This window comes from Ananas comosus, linkage group 17 (assembly GCF_001540865.1).
Source record: "Ananas comosus cultivar F153 linkage group 17, ASM154086v1, whole genome shotgun sequence".
NCBI lineage: Eukaryota > Viridiplantae > Streptophyta > Magnoliopsida > Poales > Bromeliaceae > Ananas > Ananas comosus.
In genome coordinates this window covers 6,149,899-6,159,960 of record NC_033637.1, presented here as the reverse complement: position 1 = coordinate 6,159,960, position 10,062 = coordinate 6,149,899, and the positions used below count along the sequence as shown (strand labels likewise).

At 36.1% G+C, this 10,062-nt stretch overlaps 1 long non-coding RNA gene across 1 annotated transcript; it reads right to left on the bottom strand.

Moving 5' to 3' along the window:
• Positions 7,206-9,500, bottom strand: LOC109723486. Its single transcript, XR_002219684.1, has 3 exons — positions 9,358-9,500; positions 8,853-9,137; positions 7,206-7,416 (listed from the first exon to the last, which is right to left on the bottom strand). It is a non-coding gene; the product is annotated as an uncharacterized LOC109723486 (long non-coding RNA).

Sequence of the window (10,062 nt, the reverse complement as noted above, 5' to 3'; positions counted from 1 at the left end):
TTTTGGATATTTGAGAATCCTCGGAATGAAGGATATCTTCTGAGGAGTGTGTGGTACTCCCGATTGAGTCACAAATTGTGAGCTCGACTAGCAAAGAGGTGTTTATGCCTAGTGTTTTGCTTTACGGAAAGCGCACTCACTTGTTGTGAGACTAGCTGGGCTGTTTCGACTATGTGTCGACTATCGTGATCTAAATTGAAACACGATTTGGTATTTAGACCGTTGTAGAGGCTCATTGATCTTTTCAATTAGCCTTGAGATGTAGGTATATTCAATAGATTGGATTACAATCTGAGTATGACCGTTTTGTGCTGGAGTTTAAGGTTGCACTTTAAACGGATCTTGATGTTGGGCGGAGACATCACGAAATTGTTGTGATGCCACCTAAGCTTTTAGTACTCCATTAGTTTAGGGACTTGCTGAATGATAATTCCAAGCCCTTTTGGATAGATTTGTGGAATCGGTTGCTGATGGCTGTGAAGTATCCTGATAAGGATCTGTGACGGATGACTGCGTAGGCAGATTGATGTGATCGAGGTGTGAGACCCTCACCGTTTGATTGAGTAGTTTGGAAAACTCAGAGAGGGAAATTACCAAGTTACTTGTTTTCCTTTTTTCGGTTCATGCACAAAGGAATTAAGTTCATTGGATAGAACTGCATAAAAGAGTTTATGGAATTGACGCTTTGGTTAATAGTCATATCTATATGACAACGGTCGAGAGCTTATTAATGAAGTATGAATGGATCCCTCTCTATCGCTTGAGCTGAGTTCGGTGACGACAGACACCTTAAGTATCAAGTACTAAAGAAGGTATTGAGGATAAGACTTTGATTGGCTCTACTCGAGGAATCAAGTGACGAGTGTTATGTGATATTCTATCGGCGGCAAGCCTGTCATCTAGACTGGTGAAGGATTTAATTGGACATCAAAGTTGAACAGGTGAGGAAATTTATCGCTGACGAGATGGTTATGATTAGCCCTATGATTGGTATAAATGAGTATTGAAACTGGGGAGATAACTTAGTGGAATTTGTGAAGCTTTTGAGCATCGATCCCCAGCAACATTTATGGGTGTGAAGTTGAGGTTGCCACCCTAGTGGTGGAGTTAGAGATGATTTGGAAGCATTGTGATTCGATGCCGAATGTTTGATCAAGTAATCGCCTTTGGTAAGCGAGTTGGAATTATTCGTTGGCTTTCATTGCTATCGGAAGGAATTTTACCATGGATGTTGATTTTGGACTGTTTCGTGTCAAACGGGATTTGAGTTGTGGGATATTGCAAATAGAAGCAATATGGAAAAATTGCGCCATGCTTAACTATGGAATAGAATTGCACCCAGTTGTGCAATTTCTTGATAAGTTATGACCCTTGGATTTAGAGGATCATCGTTTGAATTTGGGTCGACGATTGGATTTTATATCGCCTCTTATTGGTAAGTGACAATCATTCTGAGCACTCCGGTGAAGTTTTGATGAGATACATATCGGGTGTAACCCCTGGATTCTTCCGATGGGTGACACTGTTTGAATCTTCTTTAGAAGGATATATGATGAAATTTCATTTATAAGAGCAAATTAAAGCGAGCTAGACTTTGCCCTCAACCTAGTTGAAGAAGGTGAGAAATGGAATTTAGCCTTGTTAGGGGCAATTGGCTTCATGTGGACCAACTGAAGAGCTTGTTGAACGAGCGCGGATTAGAGATGGAACTTTCCTATGAGGACTTGAGTTCGAGAAACTATTGTGGAAGATTGGCTTACGATATGCCGAATCTTTGGAGCTGCGGGATCTTGGTGTGGAGATGCCTTGGAGCAATCCGCATGCTCGAGACCTTTGGAATCTGATTTGTGCGCTGTTGGAGCGCCTCTTCCATTCTCTTCGGATGAGTTTGTAGTGTGGTTGATTTGTAGTTTCTCGGACGAAACTCCCTTTAAGGAGGGGAGAATGTAACACACTGAACTTTGGTAAATTGCAAGGTTCGAGTATTTGATTGGTGATCTGAGCCTTTTTGGGTTTTCTGTATGGTTGTTGACTATGTTCCGACCTAAGACTCGCATCCCGAGGAGCGAGCATTAAAACTTAGCACCAAAATCTCTAAATTGTAGAATTTAGGCTGCTCTCGGGTTAGACTATGCAGGGCAGAGTACCGGTACTACATTGCCTGAGTACCGGCACTGGGCCTGGTACCGGTACTGCATTGCACTGGTACAGGTACCCAGTGTGTTTTCTCGCCAACCCGAGGCTCGGGTTTGCGCGTGCTGCTGCTTGGTACAGGTATTCTATCCCGTGTCACCGGTACGCAGTGCAGATTGCTGACTACTTGTTCTTAAAGGGTGTTTTTGGAATTGTTACTACTCTACAAATACCCCACGCCCCCTCTTGTGTTCCCTAAGCCTGGAACATGAGGAGAGAAGGGTAAGGAGCCTCTCCTCATCCCCTCTTTGAGGAGAAGGGACTTGGATCGTAATGTTCCACGCCGGGCACACGAGGACCATTCCCGGCACAACCTAATCTCTAGCTGGTACTACCCGGATTACATTCGAATCCTCGGTATACCCAGAATCCCGAGAGCTGATCAATTAGATCACCGATCCCCAGCCATAGGTACTTATACCAAATCGTGACCTTATTGAGCTCACGATGATCGACACATAGTCGAAGTAACCCATCCAATCTCAAAACAAAAAAGACCAATGCTCCATAGGGTAAAGCACTAAGCACATTGAGGTCTTCACCAACATGTCCCGTGGTCGAGCCTTCAATACTCAAGACTCTATCGGGAACACATTAACCACTCCACAATTGAGATACTCTCATTTTTTAGGGTTCCCAACCAATCTGAGATCATAGGCCAAATAGGCCACCCAAATACTCGGTATCCGCCAAGCTCAGGCGGAAAAGCAGTCATCGCAACCAGCGATTTACACCCTCAAGAATGCACTATTTCGTGCTCAAGATCTCATGACACACCATTCGGCTCATGCAAAATAGCGGCATCATAGTACCTAGCGTGCTGAAGCAAAACTAACCACTCTTTGTCCAGCATGGCCAATCAATTTGTTGGCAAATAACAACCACCAGCTCTAAAAGAGCATCAAGATAAAACTCCCGATTAATTAACACAATCGGGTCAACATCTCCCTGCAAGCAATCTCAGAGAAGATCCAAAATCTCACAACTCGGCAAGTAGCCAAACAAAGAATACCAACAAAGCAACCCTCAAAGGATAAAGCTCCATCTAGGTATCACACAAGGAGTAATATCTACGGCAACCTCCTCAGCACATCTTTTTTTTTATTTTTATTTTTATCTGATTCTTAGACTTTTCGGTTGCAGCAACAATATATAATGATCTTTTAAAGAAAATTTTTTTATTGTTTAACTTTTATTCTTTTTTTTTTTTCTATCCTTTGCATTTTTATTCGCTCATTGGAGATGGGGGCGCATTTTTTCCTTATCCTCATAAGCGGAGAGCATTTCCTTGACAACGATCTCATCGCCTTCGTCCGTTTTGCCCTTACCCGGGTCTGCTTCGAGTTTTCTTTTTCCTTCTTCGGCGTCGACGGAGGCGGAGGAGGCGGCGCCGCCCTCATTATTGTCGCCGAGGGCCGTCAGTGCCGGCGGAGGAGGAGATAGAGAAAGAGGATGCGATGCCACCCTCATTACTGTTACCGAGGGCCGTAGAGGCGGTGGAGGAGGCTATGACAGTAGGAGAGAAAAAAAAAAAAAAGAACGAAGAAAAAAAAATAGAGAGAAAAGAAATAATGTATTTTGGTCAATTTGTTGAAAATCCAGTCTGAATCTGTAAAATCGAAAAAGCAATCTAATTTTGCAAAAGCTCAGAACTTATATCCCTACGTTTGGTTGGGGTATAAGGGGTGGGATAAGGGGTAGCCAAACAAAAAAAAAGTGGGGATTGCTATTCCACTTTTTAACGGGTTATACCGGGATAACCCGTTAAGGGGTGGGGTTAGCAATCTCACCCTTCCCCTGGAATAGGGATGGGAATAGTTATTCTCATCCTATTTATGTTTTAAATTTAAAATTTAAATTTTAAAAATTTATAATTTGTACTCTCAAAATTAAAATTTATAATAATAAATTTTAAATTTTAAAATTTTAATTATAAATTTTAAATTGACATATTTAATTTTTTTAAATTTAAAATTTAAAATTTTATATTTTAAGTTTAGATTTGATCTTAAATTTAAAATTTAAAATTGAAAATTTAGATCTTTGAATTTTCGAATTTGATATTTTTAAATTAAAATTTTAATTTTGTATTTTTGAAATTTAAGAGTTATATATTTAAATTTAAAATTTTAAATATAAAATTTAAAAATTTTAATTCAAATATAATAAAAAGGATAATATTATTATTTTTTATTTATAACTACACGCTATCCTTCTTATTCTATTTACTCCAACCAAACACTATTTTGTTTGTACCTGGATTAAACCCAATACTTAATCAAATACAAAATTATTCTATATCCACATTGTACCTTATCTTATACTTATTTCTAAAATAATTAGTTCTTACTCATATCCAAATCAAACGAATCCTATATAAATTTTTTATGCAAATTGATCTAAAAAAAAATAATATTTGTTTCTATTAAACTAGTATAAATTAAATCCCAGCCCACCACAACCAGGATAAACTTGAAAGACCCCTTCCTCTTATTAAAGTGTTGCACATCTCAAATTTTCATTTTTTTTTTTTATTAATTTTTGTTTTGTGTTTTGTTACATATCACTGTGATGCTGATGTGTGGGGCCCACGCATCACTGTGATGCTGATGTGTGGGGCCCACGCACTACAGCGATTTTTTCTTTTTTTTTTTGGTCTTGGGGAAATGAACGAGTACTCCGTCTATATCCTACGTTCCTACGTTTGCACCTTAGAACGACTTTTCAAGGATTGTTTGGTAATATATATACAGTTTATTATTTTCGTAGCAGATGTATTTAAATTTATTTTGTGCAATTAAAATTGTAACTAAGAAGTTCAATTGCTACAGATAAAATTATACAAAAATTGAAAAAAAAAAAAAGGTAGGGAGCTTCGGAACGACGTTTCGTAAGAAGCTATAGTCTGTTGCTATATATTACTATTATTCCTATTAAAAAATTTTAAATTATTTTGTAGTTTACTATTAAAAATGCCTAATAAATTATTAGATGCATGCAAAACTAGCACGTGGCAATAAGTCGAGGGTTTTTGAATGAGGCGTTATTGAGGAGATCTCTACTAAAGTTTTATTATCCCTCATATTGATTTTAATTCTAATTATTACAGACAGCAAAGAATCGACTCACTTGATTTTCCAAAAACAAATTCTCAAGCTAAGAAACAAAAGAGATATAGTTATAACAGTTGTAATTGTACAAAATCATATGAAGTTGTGAAACAACCATTGTACTCTAAAAACTTACGTTGCTCTCATGTCTGGCCAAGCTCAAATTCAGGACCTTCTATTTTGATACTCTGTGAAACAACTATTGTATTTTAAAAGTTTAAGTTGTTAGAGAACGGTATTTATATATTTTTATATTTAACAGAAGTAATATAGTTTTTACAATTGTATTTTTGTCTAGCCAAGCTCAAAACTCAGGACCTTCTACTTTGATACTCTGTAAAACAACTATTGTATTCTAAAAGCTTAAGTTGTTAGAGAACGGCATTTATATATTTTTATATTTAACAGAAGTAATATAGTTCTTACAATTGTATTTTTGTTTGCATATAACTTTAATTATATCTGCACTTAAAATTACATCCAATCAAATAAAATTAAATCTCGAGTTTAAATTTTACTATAATGCGTTTAGTTTGGATATAAGTAAGAACTACTTATTTCAGGGATAGTACAAATTTAGCAATAAGCAGGAACTAAACCAATTTGCGTTTGGATGAAAATTGGATTATTTCTAAAAATAAGGTAAATAGTATTTGGATAGTTAGATTGGATCAAAAGGAATAAGAGTTATAATTTTAAATTAAAATTATTATCTAATTAATTAACATCAAAATATTACTAACATAGCCCCAAACCCGGGGAGGCCTTGTCAATTCATAGTTATATAAATACTACTATATTAATAATTAATTATAAATAAATAAAATAATAATACCGATTATCTAATTAATAATAATAATAATTATTAATAATTATTAATAATTATTATTAAATAATAATTATTAATAATATCGATTATCTAGTTATTAATAATAATATTTATTAATAAATAATATTAATTATCAAATTATTAATAATAATATTTATTAATAAATAATATTAATTATCAAAGTATTAATAATAATATTTATTAATAAATAATATTAATTATCAAATTATTAATAATTAATTATAAATAATAAATTAATAATAATATTGATATCTAATTATTAAGATAATAAAATTATTAAAATTTTAATAATTAATTATAATAAATAAAATAATAATATTGATTATCTAATTAATAATAATAATAATTATTAATTATTATTAATAATTGTTATTAAATAATAATTATAAATAATAAATTATTAATAATATCGATTATCTAATTATTAATAATAATATCTATTATCAAATTATTAATAATTAATTATAAATAATAAATTAATAATAATATCGATTATCTAATTATTAAGAATAATAATTATTAATAATTAATTATAAATAACAAATTAATAATAATTATTATCTAATTATTAATTATTAATTATAAATAATAAATAAATTAATTATTTTATTATTTAAGCAATAAATAATAATTTAAAAATATTAATTAGATTAATTAATGATTTACTGTCGTTAAAATTAAATTTAAACTTTAATTAACCTTGTTCTCGTCCGGGAATAAGTTTGTTCCAGAAAAAGGGTGGAACAGTAATTTCAGCCTTATATCAGCTTATTCCAGAAACCCGAAAACTATTGTTTTCGGGTACCAAATGTCACGCCCGGCGACCCGCCAATTTGGTCGGATCCGGGCACGTCGATCAGACGCCGAACGGACAGCACCTCTCTTGTCCGCCCAAGGCTAGAACACAAGATCATGTACAAGAATTGCCCAGGAAAATTCATTCAACATACATGATCAATACGAAACACCACAAGTGCTATACAATTAAGAGCAAGAATCACAAGTATCATACAAGTGAAATAAAGAGAGATACATCTAGCTATTACATCACATTTAACCTTTACTTATTAATTTACATTTTTATCTTCCAAAATGAATACATATTCTTCTCATAATACAAAATGGCTCTCCAAATATATAAGTAACTCTCAAATACATCATATCTCTACGTACAGGAGGATACTCTAATGCATAAGGAAGCTATTAGCTACTAAGGCGCTATGCCCTTACCACGGTCCTCTGTCGGTACGCTCTCGCTAGGTCCTGCAACAAAGTGGGGTGAGAACTATATAAATATAGTTCCCAGTGGGTTCGACCGCCGGCTCCGCGATCTTCCCACTAGGTCCAAGCAGGCACAAGCAGATAGATAAATAGATAGATATGAAATTGAAGTGCAACATAGTAAAGTAATCTGCAACAATCTACTATGCCTTCAATAATCAAGGATACGAGCTACAACATAGTATACGATCTATGCCTCAATAATCCGATGTATGAGCAACTACATAGTATGCAATCTACCCATGCTACTATGTCTCAACAATAATGGAAATGAGCTACTACATAGTAATGTAATCTACACATGATACTATGTCTCAACAATAAAAGAAATGAGCTACTACATAGTATGCAAACTACACATGATATTATGCCTCAACAATAATGGAAATGAGCTACTACATATTAATGTAAACTACACATGATACTATGCCTCAATAACAATGGAAATGAGCTACTACATAGTAATGTATCCTGCAACATGCTACTATGCCTCAAATATCCGAATGCCGTATCCAAGTTAAATGCATGAGCTACTACATAGTATACAATCTATACATGATACTATGCCTCAAATAATCACATGAATGAACGAGCTACTACATAGTGCGTCGTGCAACTATGCCTCGATAATATCCAATCTCATGGCCAACCCGAAGGTTGCCGACTCACTCTCAATCTCATAGGTGAGGAGAAGCTGCACTTGCACACCGAGACCGTTTGCGGGACAACTACGTCTGCCCCTATGTGAAGTACTCCGGAGACCACTGCTTCGGTAGAGCGACCACCGACAAGCGAAAACAGACTAGTGAGTATGATCCAATCCTCACAAGAGGATACCCTATCTATCAGGGTCACAATGCCTCAACTGCACTAGTGCCAAATGCATAATGTCCACAACATAACAATTGGAAAAATCTACTATCCCTAGGTTCAAATGCCATAGTGTTCCACTATACTAGATTTGATGCCACTCATTATGTCATGATGTTATATGTGTCTCGACACACTAAATTGACATGCTACTCGTTCTTATTATAGTGTCTTTATTACACTAATCCAAATGCCACTCAATATGTCATGAGGTTGTATGTGTCTCAATACACTAAATTGACATGCCACTCGTTCTTGTTATAGTGTCTCTATTACACTAATCCAAATGCCACTCATCTAGGCCAATTATATGTCCAAGTTCATCATCATTCTTGTCACTATAGGATTCTTGTCACATGACCCAATCCTCATACAACCTAAATTCAAGTGTCAAGCCCACAATGCTACACTACCATAGGAAACATGCAAGGAAATGGAATGTAATCATCTACTAATTCTATAATGCACAATATCAATATATGAATATGATCAAAATAGAACTTAGACATAAAAGAAAGCACGGTTGTTTCGGGATGGACACCCCCCACCTTTTAACGTTCCGATTGTTCGTAGTCACTTGCAATCGGCCTCCCGCGGCACACGCTGCCCGGTTCGGCTCAATCTCACGCTCGACCACCGAACGACCACCAATCCGCAATCCGAAAATTAAAGGTCTATAACTTGATGCCACGATGCTACGATCTTTATCTCAAAATTTTTGGATGCCTCATCGGCCCTCCAGGCGGAAACGAAGCTCTAACAGTCCATTTCCTCAATATCTTCGCGTAGGCTCGACGAATACTCAAACCGAGTGCACGAACGCGTTCGTAGGCCTAACAATTAGGTTAGAGAGTGATCAATTTAGATCAAAACTACTTATGAGGAAAAGCCCTCTTTTTGGAGCCCTAAATTTCAATTATTGCAATTAGCTTCATACAAGCATTATCCCAAGCAATAAATGAGATTAATTACTTCTAGAGCATTATTAAGTTCCATTTCTAGAGTATAAAATCCTAATCCAAGCATTCTACCATGAGAAGGCAAAGAGCTTACCTCTACTAAGCTCCTTCTCCAAGCTAAGGAAGAAGACAACAATGGTGATTCTCCTTCAAGCTCCAAATCTCCACCAATCCTCCTCTTGATTCCACTTTTAGAGAGAGGGAGAGCTTCTAGAGAGAGAGAGAGGGTGTTTTGGGTGGTTGCAAATGAGAGAAATGAGAGGGAATGAGCCCTACATCACCCATATACCCCAACTCATGCAACAATTGCAAAACAGCCCCTCAACTTTGTGTTTTATGCACTGCCCGCGCGGGGTAATTTTTTGTATAAGGGACTGGTCCTTGGACTTGAGGGACCGGTCCCCGTAGGTCCAGAATTTCAGCATTTTTAGGACTTAGCCAAATTTCAACCTTTTTCGTTTCTTCTCCGTTTTCGCTCGTTTTCGCTTGTTTAGCTTCCGATTCTTTTCAAATCGAACCGAGACTCTCCAAACATGTTTTCGAGCGTATTTTCATCATCTTTTCATCCGCGCTAATGCCGGATTTAGTCCATGATCCAACATAGCCTTTCGGGTCCCGTTTTCGCGCCTACGCGCCCCGAAAACGCCCGAATGCTTCCGAACTTCACCGGAATCATTCTAATGGCTTTCCAAACCAACATACCCCGCAACTTCATAATTTTAGAAGTTCGGTACCTTACACCAAACGCGACATTTGGGAACAAAGGGGGAAACAAGGGCTTATTCCCCCTGTCCCGAAC